Source organism: Ambystoma mexicanum, chromosome 6q (genome assembly GCF_040938575.1).
Source record: "Ambystoma mexicanum isolate Mex_15411 chromosome 6q, UKY_AmexF1_1, whole genome shotgun sequence".
NCBI lineage: Eukaryota > Metazoa > Chordata > Amphibia > Caudata > Ambystomatidae > Ambystoma > Ambystoma mexicanum.
Window position 1 is genome coordinate 1629533428 of NC_090937.1, and position 20110 is coordinate 1629553537.

Sequence of the window (20110 nt, forward strand, 5' to 3'; positions counted from 1 at the left end):
CAACTGTCTATCGGTGAGGGGATTGAAGCGAGCAGGGCTCCTGGCCCCTCCCCGACAAAGCCCTGACGAAGGCCTGACAAAGGCCTATTCGCCTTGCCCTGACGGGCCTTGGTCCCAGCAGGCCACCGAGCACAGCACCTCAGCCTATTAGAGTGAGGTTTCAGGATCTCTCTCATCCTGTAAACCAACATACTGAAGAAGGTGAAACGTGTGGCTGCGCTCCTCACATGCTGAAGCAGCAGCAGCCCTTTCCCTGAAGCAAAGTTCCTTCATTCCTCCCTCCCATAACCCTTAGCAGGGGATTTATGGTAATTGAGTTGAGTTTCCAAACTGGCCCTTCCTTCCTTCCTTCCCATATCTGCCAGCTCGAGAAGGCTTGTTTTGTTGCACCTGGGAAGTAAAGTATCTATTTGCGAGAGAGAGAGAATGAGAGAGAGAGACAGAGAGAGAGAGACAGAGAGAGAAGGGGAAGGGGTGTTGGCAGTTAGGGTGTGAGCTAGAGAAATAAGGCCTGTCTGCAAAAGGCCATGGGATGGGAGTGCGTGGTTGCAGGTTGTTTGGCTTTGTAAGGCCTACTGCCCGCTTCACTCGAAACTGGGTCTAGGGTTGTCGGTTTGTAGGCTGTAAAAGCCCATAAAAGCTCTTGTTCTCCAACCAGCAGAGTGGCGCAGCGGAAGCGTGCTGGGCCCATAACCCAGAGGTCGATGGATCGAAACCATCCTCTGCTAACTTTTTTCAAATTATGTTTTTGTGTCATGGCATTAGGGCACAAAGAGCTGTAAGTGCCTGGATGCAATGTCATTCCTTGAACTTGCTGCCTCGTTCCACTCTTGCGCTAAATAGGAGAGGGTCCCAGCCCAGCCAACAAAATGTACTGTTCAATCAAACCAAACTTAAAACCAAGCTCCTTTTTTAAGGGGTCCCGGGGAAATGTTGGGCTGACCGGCAAGACCTCATGATGCGAACTGCTTCTGCGTCAAACGCAAGCTTTTTTCATTCCCAGCCAATGACTTATTCTTATTTCTAAGGGCCGCTCCATCAGATAGCCCAGACAGGCAGGCGTTGGTGGTATAGTGGTGAGCATAGCTGCCTTCCAAGCAGTTGACCCGGGTTCGATTCCCGGCCAACGCAGATCAAATCTTTAAATTGTTCAAAATGCATTTTTTGGAAATCAGACTCATGCTGAAAGCAAAGCTGACACACTTTTCGTGAAAATCAAAACCCCATCCAGGAAAGGTTCTTGCATCCTAGTTTCTGCAACTGTCTATCGGTGAGGGGATTGAAGCGAGCAGGGCTCCTGGCCCCTCCCCGACAAAGCCCTGACGAAGGCCTGACAAAGGCCTATTCGCCTTGCCCTGACGGGCCTTGGTCCCAGCAGGCCACCGAGCACAGCACCTCAGCCTATTAGAGTGAGGTTTCAGGATCTCTCTCATCCTGTAAACCAACATACTGAAGAAGGTGAAACGTGTGGCTGCGCTCCTCACATGCTGAAGCAGCAGCAGCCCTTTCCCTGAAGCAAAGTTCCTTCATTCCTCCCTCCCATAACCCTTAGCAGGGGATTTATGGTAATTGAGTTGAGTTTCCAAACTGGCCCTTCCTTCCTTCCTTCCCATATCTGCCAGCTCGAGAAGGCTTGTTTTGTTGCACCTGGGAAGTAAAGTATCTATTTGCGAGAGAGAGAGAATGAGAGAGAGAGACAGAGAGAGAGAGACAGAGAGAGAAGGGGAAGGGGTGTTGGCAGTTAGGGTGTGAGCTAGAGAAATGAGGCCTGTCTGCAAAAGGCCATGGGATGGGAGTGCGTGGTTGCAGGTTGTTTGGCTTTGTAAGGCCTACTGCCCGCTTCACTCGAAACTGGGTCTAGGGTTGTCGGTTTGTAGGCTGTAAAAGCCCATAAAAGCTCTTGTTCTCCAACCAGCAGAGTGGCGCAGCGGAAGCGTGCTGGGCCCATAACCCAGAGGTCGATGGATCGAAACCATCCTCTGCTAACTTTTTTCAAATTATGTTTTTGTGTCATGGCATTAGGGCACAAAGAGCTGTAAGTGCCTGGATGCAATGTCATTCCTTGAACTTGCTGCCTCGTTCCACTCTTGCGCTAAATAGGAGAGGGTCCCAGCCCAGCCAACAAAATGTACTGTTCAATCAAACCAAACTTAAAACCAAGCTCCTTTTTTAAGGGGTCCCGGGGAAATGTTGGGCTGACCGGCAAGACCTCATGATGCGAACTGCTTCTGCGTCAAACGCAAGCTTTTTTCATTCCCAGCCAATGACTTATTCTTATTTCTAAGGGCCGCTCCATCAGATAGCCCAGACAGGCAGGCGTTGGTGGTATAGTGGTGAGCATAGCTGCCTTCCAAGCAGTTGACCCGGGTTCGATTCCCGGCCAACGCAGATCAAATCTTTAAATTGTTCAAAATGCATTTTTTGGAAATCAGACTCATGCTGAAAGCAAAGCTGACACACTTTTCGTGAAAATCAAAACCCCATCCAGGAAAGGTTCTTGCATCCTAGTTTCTGCAACTGTCTATCGGTGAGGGGATTGAAGCGAGCAGGGCTCCTGGCCCCTCCCCGACAAAGCCCTGACGAAGGCCTGACAAAGGCCTATTCGCCTTGCCCTGACGGGCCTTGGTCCCAGCAGGCCACCGAGCACAGCACCTCAGCCTATTAGAGTGAGGTTTCAGGATCTCTCTCATCCTGTAAACCAACATACTGAAGAAGGTGAAACGTGTGGCTGCGCTCCTCACATGCTGAAGCAGCAGCAGCCCTTTCCCTGAAGCAAAGTTCCTTCATTCCTCCCTCCCATAACCCTTAGCAGGGGATTTATGGTAATTGAGTTGAGTTTCCAAACTGGCCCTTCCTTCCTTCCTTCCCATATCTGCCAGCTCGAGAAGGCTTGTTTTGTTGCACCTGGGAAGTAAAGTATCTATTTGCGAGAGAGAGAGAATGAGAGAGAGAGACAGAGAGAGAGAGACAGAGAGAGAAGGGGAAGGGGTGTTGGCAGTTAGGGTGTGAGCTAGAGAAATGAGGCCTGTCTGCAAAAGGCCATGGGATGGGAGTGCGTGGTTGCAGGTTGTTTGGCTTTGTAAGGCCTACTGCCCGCTTCACTCGAAACTGGGTCTAGGGTTGTCGGTTTGTAGGCTGTAAAAGCCCATAAAAGCTCTTGTTCTCCAACCAGCAGAGTGGCGCAGCGGAAGCGTGCTGGGCCCATAACCCAGAGGTCGATGGATCGAAACCATCCTCTGCTAACTTTTTTCAAATTATGTTTTTGTGTCATGGCATTAGGGCACAAAGAGCTGTAAGTGCCTGGATGCAATGTCATTCCTTGAACTTGCTGCCTCGTTCCACTCTTGCGCTAAATAGGAGAGGGTCCCAGCCCAGCCAACAAAATGTACTGTTCAATCAAACCAAACTTAAAACCAAGCTCCTTTTTTAAGGGGTCCCGGGGAAATGTTGGGCTGACCGGCAAGACCTCATGATGCGAACTGCTTCTGCGTCAAACGCAAGCTTTTTTCATTCCCAGCCAATGACCTATTCTTATTTCTAAGGGCCGCTCCATCAGATAGCCCAGACAGGCAGGCGTTGGTGGTATAGTGGTGAGCATAGCTGCCTTCCAAGCAGTTGACCCGGGTTCGATTCCCGGCCAACGCAGATGAAATCTTTAAATTGTTCAAAATGCATTTTTTGGAAATCAGACTCATGCTGAAAGCAAAGCTGACACACTTTTCGTGAAAATCAAAACCCCATCCAGGAAAGGTTCTTGCATCCTAGTTTCTGCAACTGTCTATCGGTGAGGGGATTGAAGCGAGCAGGGCTCCTGGCCCCTCCCCGACAAAGCCCTGACGAAGGCCTGACAAAGGCCTATTCGCCTTGCCCTGACGGGCCTTGGTCCCAGCAGGCCACCGAGCACAGCACCTCAGCCTATTAGAGTGAGGTTTCAGGATCTCTCTCATCCTGTAAACCAACATACTGAAGAAGGTGAAACGTGTGGCTGCGCTCCTCACATGCTGAAGCAGCAGCAGCCCTTTCCCTGAAGCAAAGTTCCTTCATTCCTCCCTCCCATAACCCTTAGCAGGGGATTTATGGTAATTGAGTTGAGTTTCCAAACTGGCCCTTCCTTCCTTCCTTCCCATATCTGCCAGCTCGAGAAGGCTTGTTTTGTTGCACCTGGGAAGTAAAGTATCTATTTGCGAGAGAGAGAGAATGAGAGAGAGAGACAGAGAGAGAGAGACAGAGAGAGAAGGGGAAGGGGTGTTGGCAGTTAGGGTGTGAGCTAGAGAAATGAGGCCTGTCTGCAAAAGGCCATGGGATGGGAGTGCGTGGTTGCAGGTTGTTTGGCTTTGTAAGGCCTACTGCCCGCTTCACTCGAAACTGGGTCTAGGGTTGTCGGTTTGTAGGCTGTAAAAGCCCATTAAAGCTCTTGTTCTCCAACCAGCAGAGTGGCGCAGCGGAAGCGTGCTGGGCCCATAACCCAGAGGTCGATGGATCGAAACCATCCTCTGCTAACTTTTTTCAAATTATGTTTTTGTGTCATGGCATTAGGGCACAAAGAGCTGTAAGTGCCTGGATGCAATGTCATTCCTTGAACTTGCTGCCTCGTTCCACTCTTGCGCTAAATAGGAGAGGGTCCCAGCCCAGCCAACAAAATGTACTGTTCAATCAAACCAAACTTAAAACCAAGCTCCTTTTTTAAGGGGTCCCGGGGAAATGTTGGGCTGACCGGCAAGACCTCATGATGCGAACTGCTTCTGCGTCAAACGCAAGCTTTTTTCATTCCCAGCCAATGACCTATTCTTATTTCTAAGGGCCGCTCCATCAGATAGCCCAGACAGGCAGGCGTTGGTGGTATAGTGGTGAGCATAGCTGCCTTCCAAGCAGTTGACCCGGGTTCGATTCCCGGCCAACGCAGATGAAATCTTTAAATTGTTCAAAATGCATTTTTTGGAAATCAGACTCATGCTGAAAGCAAAGCTGACACACTTTTCGTGAAAATCAAAACCCCATCCAGGAAAGGTTCTTGCATCCTAGTTTCTGCAACTGTCTATCGGTGAGGGGATTGAAGCGAGCAGGGCTCCTGGCCCCTCCCCGACAAAGCCCTGACGAAGGCCTGACAAAGGCCTATTCGCCTTGCCCTGACGGGCCTTGGTCCCAGCAGGCCACCGAGCACAGCACCTCAGCCTATTAGAGTGAGGTTTCAGGATCTCTCTCATCCTGTAAACCAACATACTGAAGAAGGTGAAACGTGTGGCTGCGCTCCTCACATGCTGAAGCAGCAGCAGCCCTTTCCCTGAAGCAAAGTTCCTTCATTCCTCCCTCCCATAACCCTTAGCAGGGGATTTATGGTAATTGAGTTGAGTTTCCAAACTGGCCCTTCCTTCCTTCCTTCCCATATCTGCCAGCTCGAGAAGGCTTGTTTTGTTGCACCTGGGAAGTAAAGTATCTATTTGCGAGAGAGAGAGAATGAGAGAGAGAGACAGAGAGAGAGAGACAGAGAGAGAAGGGGAAGGGGTGTTGGCAGTTAGGGTGTGAGCTAGAGAAATGAGGCCTGTCTGCAAAAGGCCATGGGATGGGAGTGCGTGGTTGCAGGTTGTTTGGCTTTGTAAGGCCTACTGCCCGCTTCACTCGAAAATGGGTCTAGGGTTGTCGGTTTGTAGGCTGTAAAAGCCCAGAAAAGCTTTTGTTCTCCAACCAGCAGAGTGGCGCAGCGGAAGCGTGCTGGGCCCATAACCCAGAGGTCGATGGATCGAAACCATCCTCTGCTAACTTTTTTCAAATTATGTTTTTGTGTCATGGCATTAGGGCACAAAGAGCTGTAAGTGCCTGGATGCAATGTCATTCCTTGAACTTGCTGCCTCGTTCCACTCTTGCGCTAAATAGGAGAGGGTCCCAGCCCAGCCAACAAAATGCACTGTTCAATCAAACCAAACTTAAAACCAAGCTCCTTTTTTAAGGGGTCCCGGGGAAATGTTGGGCTGACCGGCAAGACCTCATGATGCGAACTGCTTCTGCGTCAAACGCAAGCTTTTTTCATTCCCAGCCAATGACTTATTCTTATTTCTAAGGGCCGCTCCATCAGATAGCCCAGACAGGCAGGCGTTGGTGGTATAGTGGTGAGCATAGCTGCCTTCCAAGCAGTTGACCCGGGTTCGATTCCCGGCCAACGCAGATGAAATCTTTAAATTGTTCAAAATGCATTTTTTGGAAATCAGACTCATGCTGAAAGCAAAGCTGACACACTTTTCGTGAAAATCAAAACCCCATCCAGGAAAGGTTCTTGCATCCTAGTTTCTGCAACTGTCTATCGGTGAGGGGATTGAAGCGAGCAGGGCTCCTGGCCCCTCCCCGACAAAGCCCTGACGAAGGCCTGACAAAGGCCTATTCGCCTTGCCCTGACGGGCCTTGGTCCCAGCAGGCCACCGAGCACAGCACCTCAGCCTATTAGAGTGAGGTTTCAGGATCTCTCTCATCCTGTAAACCAACATACTGAAGAAGGTGAAACGTGTGGCTGCGCTCCTCACATGCTGAAGCAGCAGCAGCCCTTTCCCTGAAGCAAAGTTCCTTCATTCCTCCCTCCCATAACCCTTAGCAGGGGATTTATGGTAATTGAGTTGAGTTTCCAAACTGGCCCTTCCTTCCTTCCTTCCCATATCTGCCAGCTCGAGAAGGCTTGTTTTGTTGCACCTGGGAAGTAAAGTATCTATTTGCGAGAGAGAGAGAATGAGAGAGAGAGACAGAGAGAGAGAGACAGAGAGAGAAGGGGAAGGGGTGTTGGCAGTTAGGGTGTGAGCTAGAGAAATGAGGCCTGTCTGCAAAAGGCCATGGGATGGGAGTGCGTGGTTGCAGGTTGTTTGGCTTTGTAAGGCCTACTGCCCGCTTCACTCGAAACTGGGTCTAGGGTTGTCGGTTTGTAGGCTGTAAAAGCCCAGAAAAGCTCTTGTTCTCCAACCAGCAGAGTGGCGCAGCGGAAGCGTGCTGGGCCCATAACCCAGAGGTCGATGGATCGAAACCATCCTCTGCTAACTTTTTTCAAATTATGTTTTTGTGTCATGGCATTAGGGCACAAAGAGCTGTAAGTGCCTGGATGCAATGTCATTCCTTGAACTTGCTGCCTCGTTCCACTCTTGCGCTAAATAGGAGAGGGTCCCAGCCCAGCCAACAAAATGTACTGTTCAATCAAACCAAACTTAAAACCAAGCTCCTTTTTTAAGGGGTCCCGGGGAAATGTTGGGCTGACCGGCAAGACCTCATGATGCGAACTGCTTCTGCGTCAAACGCAAGCTTTTTTCATTCCCAGCCAATGACTTATTCTTATTTCTAAGGGCCGCTCCATCAGATAGCCCAGACAGGCAGGCGTTGGTGGTATAGTGGTGAGCATAGCTGCCTTCCAAGCAGTTGACTGGCCAACGCAGATCAAATCTTTAAATTGTTCAAAATGCATTTTTTGGAAATCAGACTCATGCTGAAAGCAAAGCTGACACACTTTTCGTGAAAATCAAAACCCCATCCAGGAAAGGTTCTTGCATCCTAGTTTCTGCAACTGTCTATCGGTGAGGGGATTGAAGCGAGCAGGGCTCCTGGCCCCTCCCCGACAAAGCCCTGACGAAGGCCTGACAAAGGCCTATTCGCCTTGCCCTGACGGGCCTTGGTCCCAGCAGGCCACCGAGCACAGCACCTCAGCCTATTAGAGTGAGGTTTCAGGATCTCTCTCATCCTGTAAACCAACATACTGAAGAAGGTGAAACGTGTGGCTGCGCTCCTCACATGCTGAAGCAGCAGCAGCCCTTTCCCTGAAGCAAAGTTCCTTCATTCCTCCCTCCCATAACCCTTAGCAGGGGATTTATGGTAATTGAGTTGAGTTTCCAAACTGGCCCTTCCTTCCTTCCTTCCCATATCTGCCAGCTCGAGAAGGCTTGTTTTGTTGCACCTGGGAAGTAAAGTATCTATTTGCGAGAGAGAGAGAATGAGAGAGAGAGACAGAGAGAGAGAGACAGAGAGAGAAGGGGAAGGGGTGTTGGCAGTTAGGGTGTGAGCTAGAGAAATGAGGCCTGTCTGCAAAAGGCCATGGGATGGGAGTGCGTGGTTGCAGGTTGTTTGGCTTTGTAAGGCCTACTGCCCGCTTCACTCGAAACTGGGTCTAGGGTTGTCGGTTTGTAGGCTGTAAAAGCCCAGAAAAGCTCTTGTTCTCCAACCAGCAGAGTGGCGCAGCGGAAGCGTGCTGGGCCCATAACCCAGAGGTCGATGGATCGAAACCATCCTCTGCTAACTTTTTTCAAATTATGTTTTTGTGTCATGGCATTAGGGCACAAAGAGCTGTAAGTGCCTGGATGCAATGTCATTCCTTGAACTTGCTGCCTCGTTCCACTCTTGCGCTAAATAGGAGAGGGTCCCAGCCCAGCCAACAAAATGTACTGTTCAATCAAACCAAACTTAAAACCAAGCTCCTTTTTTAAGGGGTCCCGGGGAAATGTTGGGCTGACCGGCAAGACCTCATGATGCGAACTGCTTCTGCGTCAAACGCAAGCTTTTTTCATTCCCAGCCAATGACTTATTCTTATTTCTAAGGGCCGCTCCATCAGATAGCCCAGACAGGCAGGCGTTGGTGGTATAGTGGTGAGCATAGCTGCCTTCCAAGCAGTTGACCCGGGTTCGATTCCCGGCCAACGCAGATCAAATCTTTAAATTGTTCAAAATGCATTTTTTGGAAATCAGACTCATGCTGAAAGCAAAGCTGACACACTTTTCGTGAAAATCAAAACCCCATCCAGGAAAGGTTCTTGCATCCTAGTTTCTGCAACTGTCTATCGGTGAGGGGATTGAAGCGAGCAGGGCTCCTGGCCCCTCCCCGACAAAGCCCTGACGAAGGCCTGACAAAGGCCTATTCGCCTTGCCCTGACGGGCCTTGGTCCCAGCAGGCCACCGAGCACAGCACCTCAGCCTATTAGAGTGAGGTTTCAGGATCTCTCTCATCCTGTAAACCAACATACTGAAGAAGGTGAAACGTGTGGCTGCGCTCCTCACATGCTGAAGCAGCAGCAGCCCTTTCCCTGAAGCAAAGTTCCTTCATTCCTCCCTCCCATAACCCTTAGCAGGGGATTTATGGTAATTGAGTTGAGTTTCCAAACTGGCCCTTCCTTCCTTCCTTCCCATATCTGCCAGCTCGAGAAGGCTTGTTTTGTTGCACCTGGGAAGTAAAGTATCTATTTGCGAGAGAGAGAGAATGAGAGAGAGAGACAGAGAGAGAGAGACAGAGAGAGAAGGGGAAGGGGTGTTGGCAGTTAGGGTGTGAGCTAGAGAAATAAGGCCTGTCTGCAAAAGGCCATGGGATGGGAGTGCGTGGTTGCAGGTTGTTTGGCTTTGTAAGGCCTACTGCCCGCTTCACTCGAAACTGGGTCTAGGGTTGTCGGTTTGTAGGCTGTAAAAGCCCATAAAAGCTCTTGTTCTCCAACCAGCAGAGTGGCGCAGCGGAAGCGTGCTGGGCCCATAACCCAGAGGTCGATGGATCGAAACCATCCTCTGCTAACTTTTTTCAAATTATGTTTTTGTGTCATGGCATTAGGGCACAAAGAGCTGTAAGTGCCTGGATGCAATGTCATTCCTTGAACTTGCTGCCTCGTTCCACTCTTGCGCTAAATAGGAGAGGGTCCCAGCCCAGCCAACAAAATGTACTGTTCAATCAAACCAAACTTAAAACCAAGCTCCTTTTTTAAGGGGTCCCGGGGAAATGTTGGGCTGACCGGCAAGACCTCATGATGCGAACTGCTTCTGCGTCAAACGCAAGCTTTTTTCATTCCCAGCCAATGACTTATTCTTATTTCTAAGGGCCGCTCCATCAGATAGCCCAGACAGGCAGGCGTTGGTGGTATAGTGGTGAGCATAGCTGCCTTCCAAGCAGTTGACCCGGGTTCGATTCCCGGCCAACGCAGATCAAATCTTTAAATTGTTCAAAATGCATTTTTTGGAAATCAGACTCATGCTGAAAGCAAAGCTGACACACTTTTCGTGAAAATCAAAACCCCATCCAGGAAAGGTTCTTGCATCCTAGTTTCTGCAACTGTCTATCGGTGAGGGGATTGAAGCGAGCAGGGCTCCTGGCCCCTCCCCGACAAAGCCCTGACGAAGGCCTGACAAAGGCCTATTCGCCTTGCCCTGACGGGCCTTGGTCCCAGCAGGCCACCGAGCACAGCACCTCAGCCTATTAGAGTGAGGTTTCAGGATCTCTCTCATCCTGTAAACCAACATACTGAAGAAGGTGAAACGTGTGGCTGCGCTCCTCACATGCTGAAGCAGCAGCAGCCCTTTCCCTGAAGCAAAGTTCCTTCATTCCTCCCTCCCATAACCCTTAGCAGGGGATTTATGGTAATTGAGTTGAGTTTCCAAACTGGCCCTTCCTTCCTTCCTTCCCATATCTGCCAGCTCGAGAAGGCTTGTTTTGTTGCACCTGGGAAGTAAAGTATCTATTTGCGAGAGAGAGAGAATGAGAGAGAGAGACAGAGAGAGAGAGACAGAGAGAGAAGGGGAAGGGGTGTTGGCAGTTAGGGTGTGAGCTAGAGAAATGAGGCCTGTCTGCAAAAGGCCATGGGATGGGAGTGCGTGGTTGCAGGTTGTTTGGCTTTGTAAGGCCTACTGCCCGCTTCACTCGAAACTGGGTCTAGGGTTGTCGGTTTGTAGGCTGTAAAAGCCCATAAAAGCTCTTGTTCTCCAACCAGCAGAGTGGCGCAGCGGAAGCGTGCTGGGCCCATAACCCAGAGGTCGATGGATCGAAACCATCCTCTGCTAACTTTTTTCAAATTATGTTTTTGTGTCATGGCATTAGGGCACAAAGAGCTGTAAGTGCCTGGATGCAATGTCATTCCTTGAACTTGCTGCCTCGTTCCACTCTTGCGCTAAATAGGAGAGGGTCCCAGCCCAGCCAACAAAATGTACTGTTCAATCAAACCAAACTTAAAACCAAGCTCCTTTTTTAAGGGGTCCCGGGGAAATGTTGGGCTGACAGGCAAGACCTCATGATGCGAACTGCTTCTGCGTCAAACGCAAGCTTTTTTCATTCCCAGCCAATGACCTATTCTTATTTCTAAGGGCCGCTCCATCAGATAGCCCAGACAGGCAGGCGTTGGTGGTATAGTGGTGAGCATAGCTGCCTTCCAAGCAGTTGACCCGGGTTCGATTCCCTGCCAACGCAGATCAAATCTTTAAATTGTTCAAAATGCATTTTTTGGAAATCAGACTCATGCTGAAAGCAAAGCTGACACACTTTTCGTGAAAATCAAAACCCCATCCAGGAAAGGTTCTTGCATCCTAGTTTCTGCAACTGTCTATCGGTGAGGGGATTGAAGCGAGCAGGGCTCCTGGCCCCTCCCCGACAAAGCCCTGACGAAGGCCTGACAAAGGCCTATTCGCCTTGCCCTGACGGGCCTTGGTCCCAGCAGGCCACCGAGCACAGCACCTCAGCCTATTAGAGTGAGGTTTCAGGATCTCTCTCATCCTGTAAACCAACATACTGAAGAAGGTGAAACGTGTGGCTGCGCTCCTCACATGCTGAAGCAGCAGCAGCCCTTTCCCTGAAGCAAAGTTCCTTCATTCCTCCCTCCCATAACCCTTAGCAGGGGATTTATGGTAATTGAGTTGAGTTTCCAAACTGGCCCTTCCTTCCTTCCTTCCCATATCTGCCAGCTCGAGAAGGCTTGTTTTGTTGCACCTGGGAAGTAAAGTATCTATTTGCGAGAGAGAGAGAATGAGAGAGAGAGACAGAGAGAGAGAGACAGAGAGAGAAGGGGAAGGGGTGTTGGCAGTTAGGGTGTGAGCTAGAGAAATGAGGCCTGTCTGCAAAAGGCCATGGGATGGGAGTGCGTGGTTGCAGGTTGTTTGGCTTTGTAAGGCCTACTGCCCGCTTCACTCGAAACTGGGTCTAGGGTTGTCGGTTTGTAGGCTGTAAAAGCCCAGAAAAGCTCTTGTTCTCCAACCAGCAGAGTGGCGCAGCGGAAGCGTGCTGGGCCCATAACCCAGAGGTCGATGGATCGAAACCATCCTCTGCTAACTTTTTTCAAATTATGTTTTTGTGTCATGGCATTAGGGCACAAAGAGCTGTAAGTGCCTGGATGCAATGTCATTCCTTGAACTTGCTGCCTCGTTCCACTCTTGCGCTAAATAGGAGAGGGTCCCAGCCCAGCCAACAAAATGTACTGTTCAATCAAACCAAACTTAAAACCAAGCTCCTTTTTTAAGGGGTCCCGGGGAAATGTTGGGCTGACCGGCAAGACCTCATGATGCGAACTGCTTCTGCGTCAAACGCAAGCTTTTTTCATTCCCAGCCAATGACTTATTCTTATTTCTAAGGGCCGCTCCATCAGATAGCCCAGACAGGCAGGCGTTGGTGGTATAGTGGTGAGCATAGCTGCCTTCCAAGCAGTTGACTGGCCAACGCAGATCAAATCTTTAAATTGTTCAAAATGCATTTTTTGGAAATCAGACTCATGCTGAAAGCAAAGCTGACACACTTTTCGTGAAAATCAAAACCCCATCCAGGAAAGGTTCTTGCATCCTAGTTTCTGCAACTGTCTATCGGTGAGGGGATTGAAGCGAGCAGGGCTCCTGGCCCCTCCCCGACAAAGCCCTGACGAAGGCCTGACAAAGGCCTATTCGCCTTGCCCTGACGGGCCTTGGTCCCAGCAGGCCACCGAGCACAGCACCTCAGCCTATTAGAGTGAGGTTTCAGGATCTCTCTCATCCTGTAAACCAACATACTGAAGAAGGTGAAACGTGTGGCTGCGCTCCTCACATGCTGAAGCAGCAGCAGCCCTTTCCCTGAAGCAAAGTTCCTTCATTCCTCCCTCCCATAACCCTTAGCAGGGGATTTATGGTAATTGAGTTGAGTTTCCAAACTGGCCCTTCCTTCCTTCCTTCCCATATCTGCCAGCTCGAGAAGGCTTGTTTTGTTGCACCTGGGAAGTAAAGTATCTATTTGCGAGAGAGAGAGAATGAGAGAGAGAGACAGAGAGAGAGAGACAGAGAGAGAAGGGGAAGGGGTGTTGGCAGTTAGGGTGTGAGCTAGAGAAATGAGGCCTGTCTGCAAAAGGCCATGGGATGGGAGTGCGTGGTTGCAGGTTGTTTGGCTTTGTAAGGCCTACTGCCCGCTTCACTCGAAACTGGGTCTAGGGTTGTCGGTTTGTAGGCTGTAAAAGCCCAGAAAAGCTCTTGTTCTCCAACCAGCAGAGTGGCGCAGCGGAAGCGTGCTGGGCCCATAACCCAGAGGTCGATGGATCGAAACCATCCTCTGCTAACTTTTTTCAAATTATGTTTTTGTGTCATGGCATTAGGGCACAAAGAGCTGTAAGTGCCTGGATGCAATGTCATTCCTTGAACTTGCTGCCTCGTTCCACTCTTGCGCTAAATAGGAGAGGGTCCCAGCCCAGCCAACAAAATGTACTGTTCAATCAAACCAAACTTAAAACCAAGCTCCTTTTTTAAGGGGTCCCGGGGAAATGTTGGGCTGACCGGCAAGACCTCATGATGCGAACTGCTTCTGCGTCAAACGCAAGCTTTTTTCATTCCCAGCCAATGACTTATTCTTATTTCTAAGGGCCGCTCCATCAGATAGCCCAGACAGGCAGGCGTTGGTGGTATAGTGGTGAGCATAGCTGCCTTCCAAGCAGTTGACCCGGGTTCGATTCCCGGCCAACGCAGATCAAATCTTTAAATTGTTCAAAATGCATTTTTTGGAAATCAGACTCATGCTGAAAGCAAAGCTGACACACTTTTCGTGAAAATCAAAACCCCATCCAGGAAAGGTTCTTGCATCCTAGTTTCTGCAACTGTCTATCGGTGAGGGGATTGAAGCGAGCAGGGCTCCTGGCCCCTCCCCGACAAAGCCCTGACGAAGGCCTGACAAAGGCCTATTCGCCTTGCCCTGACGGGCCTTGGTCCCAGCAGGCCACCGAGCACAGCACCTCAGCCTATTAGAGTGAGGTTTCAGGATCTCTCTCATCCTGTAAACCAACATACTGAAGAAGGTGAAACGTGTGGCTGCGCTCCTCACATGCTGAAGCAGCAGCAGCCCTTTCCCTGAAGCAAAGTTCCTTCATTCCTCCCTCCCATAACCCTTAGCAGGGGATTTATGGTAATTGAGTTGAGTTTCCAAACTGGCCCTTCCTTCCTTCCTTCCCATATCTGCCAGCTCGAGAAGGCTTGTTTTGTTGCACCTGGGAAGTAAAGTATCTATTTGCGAGAGAGAGAGAATGAGAGAGAGAGACAGAGAGAGAGAGACAGAGAGAGAAGGGGAAGGGGTGTTGGCAGTTAGGGTGTGAGCTAGAGAAATAAGGCCTGTCTGCAAAAGGCCATGGGATGGGAGTGCGTGGTTGCAGGTTGTTTGGCTTTGTAAGGCCTACTGCCCGCTTCACTCGAAACTGGGTCTAGGGTTGTCGGTTTGTAGGCTGTAAAAGCCCATAAAAGCTCTTGTTCTCCAACCAGCAGAGTGGCGCAGCGGAAGCGTGCTGGGCCCATAACCCAGAGGTCGATGGATCGAAACCATCCTCTGCTAACTTTTTTCAAATTATGTTTTTGTGTCATGGCATTAGGGCACAAAGAGCTGTAAGTGCCTGGATGCAATGTCATTCCTTGAACTTGCTGCCTCGTTCCACTCTTGCGCTAAATAGGAGAGGGTCCCAGCCCAGCCAACAAAATGTACTGTTCAATCAAACCAAACTTAAAACCAAGCTCCTTTTTTAAGGGGTCCCGGGGAAATGTTGGGCTGACCGGCAAGACCTCATGATGCGAACTGCTTCTGCGTCAAACGCAAGCTTTTTTCATTCCCAGCCAATGACTTATTCTTATTTCTAAGGGCCGCTCCATCAGATAGCCCAGACAGGCAGGCGTTGGTGGTATAGTGGTGAGCATAGCTGCCTTCCAAGCAGTTGACCCGGGTTCGATTCCCGGCCAACGCAGATCAAATCTTTAAATTGTTCAAAATGCATTTTTTGGAAATCAGACTCATGCTGAAAGCAAAGCTGACACACTTTTCGTGAAAATCAAAACCCCATCCAGGAAAGGTTCTTGCATCCTAGTTTCTGCAACTGTCTATCGGTGAGGGGATTGAAGCGAGCAGGGCTCCTGGCCCCTCCCCGACAAAGCCCTGACGAAGGCCTGACAAAGGCCTATTCGCCTTGCCCTGACGGGCCTTGGTCCCAGCAGGCCACCGAGCACAGCACCTCAGCCTATTAGAGTGAGGTTTCAGGATCTCTCTCATCCTGTAAACCAACATACTGAAGAAGGTGAAACGTGTGGCTGCGCTCCTCACATGCTGAAGCAGCAGCAGCCCTTTCCCTGAAGCAAAGTTCCTTCATTCCTCCCTCCCATAACCCTTAGCAGGGGATTTATGGTAATTGAGTTGAGTTTCCAAACTGGCCCTTCCTTCCTTCCTTCCCATATCTGCCAGCTCGAGAAGGCTTGTTTTGTTGCACCTGGGAAGTAAAGTATCTATTTGCGAGAGAGAGAGAATGAGAGAGAGAGACAGAGAGAGAGAGACAGAGAGAGAAGGGGAAGGGGTGTTGGCAGTTAGGGTGTGAGCTAGAGAAATGAGGCCTGTCTGCAAAAGGCCATGGGATGGGAGTGCGTGGTTGCAGGTTGTTTGGCTTTGTAAGGCCTACTGCCCGCTTCACTCGAAACTGGGTCTAGGGTTGTCGGTTTGTAGGCTGTAAAAGCCCATAAAAGCTCTTGTTCTCCAACCAGCAGAGTGGCGCAGCGGAAGCGTGCTGGGCCCATAACCCAGAGGTCGATGGATCGAAACCATCCTCTGCTAACTTTTTTCAAATTATGTTTTTGTGTCATGGCATTAGGGCACAAAGAGCTGTAAGTGCCTGGATGCAATGTCATTCCTTGAACTTGCTGCCTCGTTCCACTCTTGCGCTAAATAGGAGAGGGTCCCAGCCCAGCCAACAAAATGTACTGTTCAATCAAACCAAACTTAAAACCAAGCTCCTTTTTTAAGGGGTCCCGGGGAAATGTTGGGCTGACAGGCAAGACCTCATGATGCGAACTGCTTCTGCGTCAAACGCAAGCTTTTTTCATTCCCAGCCAATGACCTATTCTTATTTCTAAGGGCCGCTCCATCAGATAGCCCAGACAGGCAGGCGTTGGTGGTATAGTGGTGAGCATAGCTGCCTTCCAAGCAGTTGACCCGGGTTCGATTCCCGGCCAACGCAGATGAAATCTTTAAATTGTTCAAAATGCATTTTTTGGAAATCAGACTCATGCTGAAAGCAAAGCTGACACACTTTTCGTGAAAATCAAAACCCCATCCAGGAAAGGTTCTTGCATCCTAGTTTCTGCAACTGTCTATCGGTGAGGGGATTGAAGCGAGCAGGGCTCCTGGCCCCTCCCCGACAAAGCCCTGACGAAGGCCTGACAAAGGCCTATTCGCCTTGCCCTGACGGGCCTTGGTCCCAGCAGGCCACCGAGCACAGCACCTCAGCCTATTAGAGTGAGGTTTCAGGATCTCTCTCATCCTGTAAACCAACATACTGAAGAAGGTGAAACGTGTGGCTGCGCTCCTCACATGCTGAAGCAGCAGCAGCCCTTTCCCTGAAGCAAAGTTCCTTCATTCCTCCCTCCCATAACCCTTAGCAGGGGATTTATGGTAATTGAGTTGAGTTTCCAAACTGGCCCTTCCTTCCTTCCTTCCCATATCTGCCAGCTCGAGAAGGCTTGTTTTGTTGCACCTGGGAAGTAAAGTATCTATTTGCGAGAGAGAGAGAATGAGAGAGAGAGACAGAGAGAGAGAGACAGAGAGAGAAGGGGAAGGGGTGTTGGCAGTTAGGGTGTGAGCTAGAGAAATGAGGCCTGTCTGCAAAAGGCCATGGGATGGGAGTGCGTGGTTGCAGGTTGTTTGGCTTTGTAAGGCCTACTGCCCGCTTCACTCGAAAATGGGTCTAGGGTTGTCGGTTTGTAGGCTGTAAAAGCCCAGAAAAGCTTTTGTTCTCCAACCAGCAGAGTGGCGCAGCGGAAGCGTGCTGGGCCCATAACCCAGAGGTCGATGGATCGAAACCATCCTCTGCTAACTTTTTTCAAATTATGTTTTTGTGTCATGGCATTAGGGCACAAAGAGCTGTAAGTGCCTGGATGCAATGTCATTCCTTGAACTTGCTGCCTCGTTCCACTCTTGCGCTAAATAGGAGAGGGTCCCAGCCCAGCCAACAAAATGCACTGTTCAATCAAACCAAACTTAAAACCAAGCTCCTTTTTTAAGGGGTCCCGGGGAAATGTTGGGCTGACCGGCAAGACCTCATGATGCGAACTGCTTCTGCGTCAAACGCAAGCTTTTTTCATTCCCAGCCAATGACTTATTCTTATTTCTAAGGGCCGCTCCATCAGATAGCCCAGACAGGCAGGCGTTGGTGGTATAGTGGTGAGCATAGCTGCCTTCCAAGCAGTTGACCCGGGTTCGATTCCCGGCCAACGCAGATCAAATCTTTAAATTGTTCAAAATGCATTTTTTGGAAATCAGACTCATGCTGAAAGCAAAGCTGACACACTTTTCGTGAAAATCAAAACCCCATCCAGGAAAGGTTCTTGCATCCTAGTTTCTGCAACTGTCTATCGGTGAGGGGATTGAAGCGAGCAGGGCTCCTGGCCCCTCCCCGACAAAGCCCTGACGAAGGCCTGACAAAGGCCTATTCGCCTTGCCCTGACGGGCCTTGGTCCCAGCAGGCCACCGAGCACAGCACCTCAGCCTATTAGAGTGAGGTTTCAGGATCTCTCTCATCCTGTAAACCAACATACTGAAGAAGGTGAAACGTGTGGCTGCGCTCCTCACATGCTGAAGCAGCAGCAGCCCTTTCCCTGAAGCAAAGTTCCTTCATTCCTCCCTCCCATAACCCTTAGCAGGGGATTTATGGTAATTGAGTTGAGTTTCCAAACTGGCCCTTCCTTCCTTCCTTCCCATATCTGCCAGCTCGAGAAGGCTTGTTTTGTTGCACCTGGGAAGTAAAGTATCTATTTGCGAGAGAGAGAGAATGAGAGAGAGAGACAGAGAGAGAGAGACAGAGAGAGAAGGGGAAGGGGTGTTGGCAGTTAGGGTGTGAGCTAGAGAAATGAGGCCTGTCTGCAAAAGGCCATGGGATGGGAGTGCGTGGTTGCAGGTTGTTTGGCTTTGTAAGGCCTACTGCCCGCTTCACTCGAAACTGGGTCTAGGGTTGTCGGTTTGTAGGCTGTAAAAGCCCAGAAAAGCTCTTGTTCTCCAACCAGCAGAGTGGCGCAGCGGAAGCGTGCTGGGCCCATAACCCAGAGGTCGATGGATCGAAACCATCCTCTGCTAACTTTTTTCAAATTATGTTTTTGTGTCATGGCATTAGGGCACAAAGAGCTGTAAGTGCCTGGATGCAATGTCATTCCTTGAACTTGCTGCCTCGTTCCACTCTTGCGCTAAATAGGAGAGGGTCCCAGCCCAGCCAACAAAATGTACTGTTCAATCAAACCAAACTTAAAACCAAGCTCCTTTTTTAAGGGGTCCCGGGGAAATGTTGGGCTGACCGGCAAGACCTCATGATGCGAACTGCTTCTGCGTCAAACGCAAGCTTTTTTCATTCCCAGCCAATGACTTATTCTTATTTCTAAGGGCCGCTCCATCAGATAGCCCAGACAGGCAGGCGTTGGTGGTATAGTGGTGAGCATAGCTGCCTTCCAAGCAGTTGACCCGGGTTCGATTCCTGGCCAACGCAGATCAAATCTTTAAATTGTTCAAAATGCATTTTTTGGAAATCAGACTCATGCTGAAAGCAAAGCTGACACACTTTTCGTGAAAATCAAAACCCCATCCAGGAAAGGTTCTTGCATCCTAGTTTCTGCAACTGTCTATCGGTGAGGGGATTGAAGCGAGCAGGGCTCCTGGCCCCTCCCCGACAAAGCCCTGACGAAGGCCTGACAAAGGCCTATTCGCCTTGCCCTGACGGGCCTTGGTCCCAGCAGGCCACCGAGCACAGCACCTCAGCCTATTAGAGTGAGGTTTCAGGATCTCTCTCATCCTGTAAACCAACATACTGAAGAAGGTGAAACGTGTGGCTGCGCTCCTCACATGCTGAAGCAGCAGCAGCCCTTTCCCTGAAGCAAAGTTCCTTCATTCCTCCCTCCCATAACCCTTAGCAGGGGATTTATGGTAATTGAGTTGAGTTTCCAAACTGGCCCTTCCTTCCTTCCTTCCCATATCTGCCAGCTCGAGAAGGCTTGTTTTGTTGCACCTGGGAAGTAAAGTATCTATTTGCGAGAGAGAGAGAATGAGAGAGAGAGACAGAGAGAGAGAGACAGAGAGAGAAGGGGAAGGGGTGTTGGCAGTTAGGGTGTGAGCTAGAGAAATGAGGCCTGTCTGCAAAAGGCCATGGGATGGGAGTGCGTGGTTGCAGGTTGTTTGGCTTTGTAAGGCCTACTGCCCGCTTCACTCGAAACTGGGTCTAGGGTTGTCGGTTTGTAGGCTGTAAAAGCCCAGAAAAGCTCTTGTTCTCCAACCAGCAGAGTGGCGCAGCGGAAGCGTGCTGGGCCCATAACCCAGAGGTCGATGGATCGAAACCATCCTCTGCTAACTTTTTTCAAATTATGTTTTTGTGTCATGGCATTAGGGCACAAAGAGCTGTAAGTGCCTGGATGCAATGTCATTCCTTGAACTTGCTGCCTCGTTCCACTCTTGCGCTAAATAGGAGAGGGTCCCAGCCCAGCCAACAAAATGTACTGTTCAATCAAACCAAACTTAAAACCAAGCTCCTTTTTTAAGGGGTCCCGGGGAAATGTTGGGCTGACCGGCAAGACCTCATGATGCGAACTGCTTCTGCGTCAAACGCAAGCTTTTTTCATTCCCAGCCAATGACTTATTCTTATTTCTAAGGGCCGCTCCATCAGATAGCCCAGACAGGCAGGCGTTGGTGGTATAGTGGTGAGCATAGCTGCCTTCCAAGCAGTTGACCCGGGTTCGATTCCCGGCCAACGCAGATCAAATCTTTAAATTGTTCAAAATGCATTTTTTGGAAATCAGACTCATGCTGAAAGCAAAGCTGACACACTTTTCGTGAAAATCAAAACCCCATCCAGGAAAGGTTCTTGCATCCTAGTTTCTGCAACTGTCTATCGGTGAGGGGATTGA

The 20110-nt window shown here is 50.0% G+C and overlaps 12 non-coding genes across 12 annotated transcripts; all 12 read left to right on the top strand.

The window, feature by feature from the left end:
* The first annotated feature begins 1059 nt into the window (after window positions 1-1059).
* TRNAG-UCC (transfer RNA glycine (anticodon UCC)) lies at window positions 1060-1131 on the top strand. The gene has a single exon. It is a non-coding gene; the product is annotated as a tRNA-Gly (tRNA).
* Window positions 1132-2316: 1185 nt separating this feature from the next.
* Window positions 2317-2388, top strand: TRNAG-UCC (transfer RNA glycine (anticodon UCC)). The gene has a single exon. It is a non-coding gene; the product is annotated as a tRNA-Gly (tRNA).
* A 1185-nt stretch (window positions 2389-3573) lies between these two features.
* On the top strand, window positions 3574-3645 carry TRNAG-UCC (transfer RNA glycine (anticodon UCC)). Its single transcript has one exon. It is a non-coding gene; the product is annotated as a tRNA-Gly (tRNA).
* Window positions 3646-4830: 1185 nt separating this feature from the next.
* Window positions 4831-4902, top strand: TRNAG-UCC (transfer RNA glycine (anticodon UCC)). Its single transcript has one exon. It is a non-coding gene; the product is annotated as a tRNA-Gly (tRNA).
* A 1185-nt stretch (window positions 4903-6087) lies between these two features.
* Window positions 6088-6159, top strand: TRNAG-UCC (transfer RNA glycine (anticodon UCC)). Its single transcript has one exon. It is a non-coding gene; the product is annotated as a tRNA-Gly (tRNA).
* A 2428-nt stretch (window positions 6160-8587) lies between these two features.
* Window positions 8588-8659, top strand: TRNAG-UCC (transfer RNA glycine (anticodon UCC)). The gene has a single exon. It is a non-coding gene; the product is annotated as a tRNA-Gly (tRNA).
* A 1185-nt stretch (window positions 8660-9844) lies between these two features.
* TRNAG-UCC (transfer RNA glycine (anticodon UCC)) lies at window positions 9845-9916 on the top strand. The gene has a single exon. It is a non-coding gene; the product is annotated as a tRNA-Gly (tRNA).
* A 3685-nt stretch (window positions 9917-13601) lies between these two features.
* TRNAG-UCC (transfer RNA glycine (anticodon UCC)) lies at window positions 13602-13673 on the top strand. The gene has a single exon. It is a non-coding gene; the product is annotated as a tRNA-Gly (tRNA).
* A 1185-nt stretch (window positions 13674-14858) lies between these two features.
* Window positions 14859-14930, top strand: TRNAG-UCC (transfer RNA glycine (anticodon UCC)). Its single transcript has one exon. It is a non-coding gene; the product is annotated as a tRNA-Gly (tRNA).
* A 1185-nt stretch (window positions 14931-16115) lies between these two features.
* Window positions 16116-16187, top strand: TRNAG-UCC (transfer RNA glycine (anticodon UCC)). Its single transcript has one exon. It is a non-coding gene; the product is annotated as a tRNA-Gly (tRNA).
* A 1185-nt stretch (window positions 16188-17372) lies between these two features.
* TRNAG-UCC (transfer RNA glycine (anticodon UCC)) lies at window positions 17373-17444 on the top strand. Its single transcript has one exon. It is a non-coding gene; the product is annotated as a tRNA-Gly (tRNA).
* Window positions 17445-19886: 2442 nt separating this feature from the next.
* Window positions 19887-19958, top strand: TRNAG-UCC (transfer RNA glycine (anticodon UCC)). Its single transcript has one exon. It is a non-coding gene; the product is annotated as a tRNA-Gly (tRNA).
* The last annotated feature ends 152 nt before the right edge of the window (window positions 19959-20110 follow it).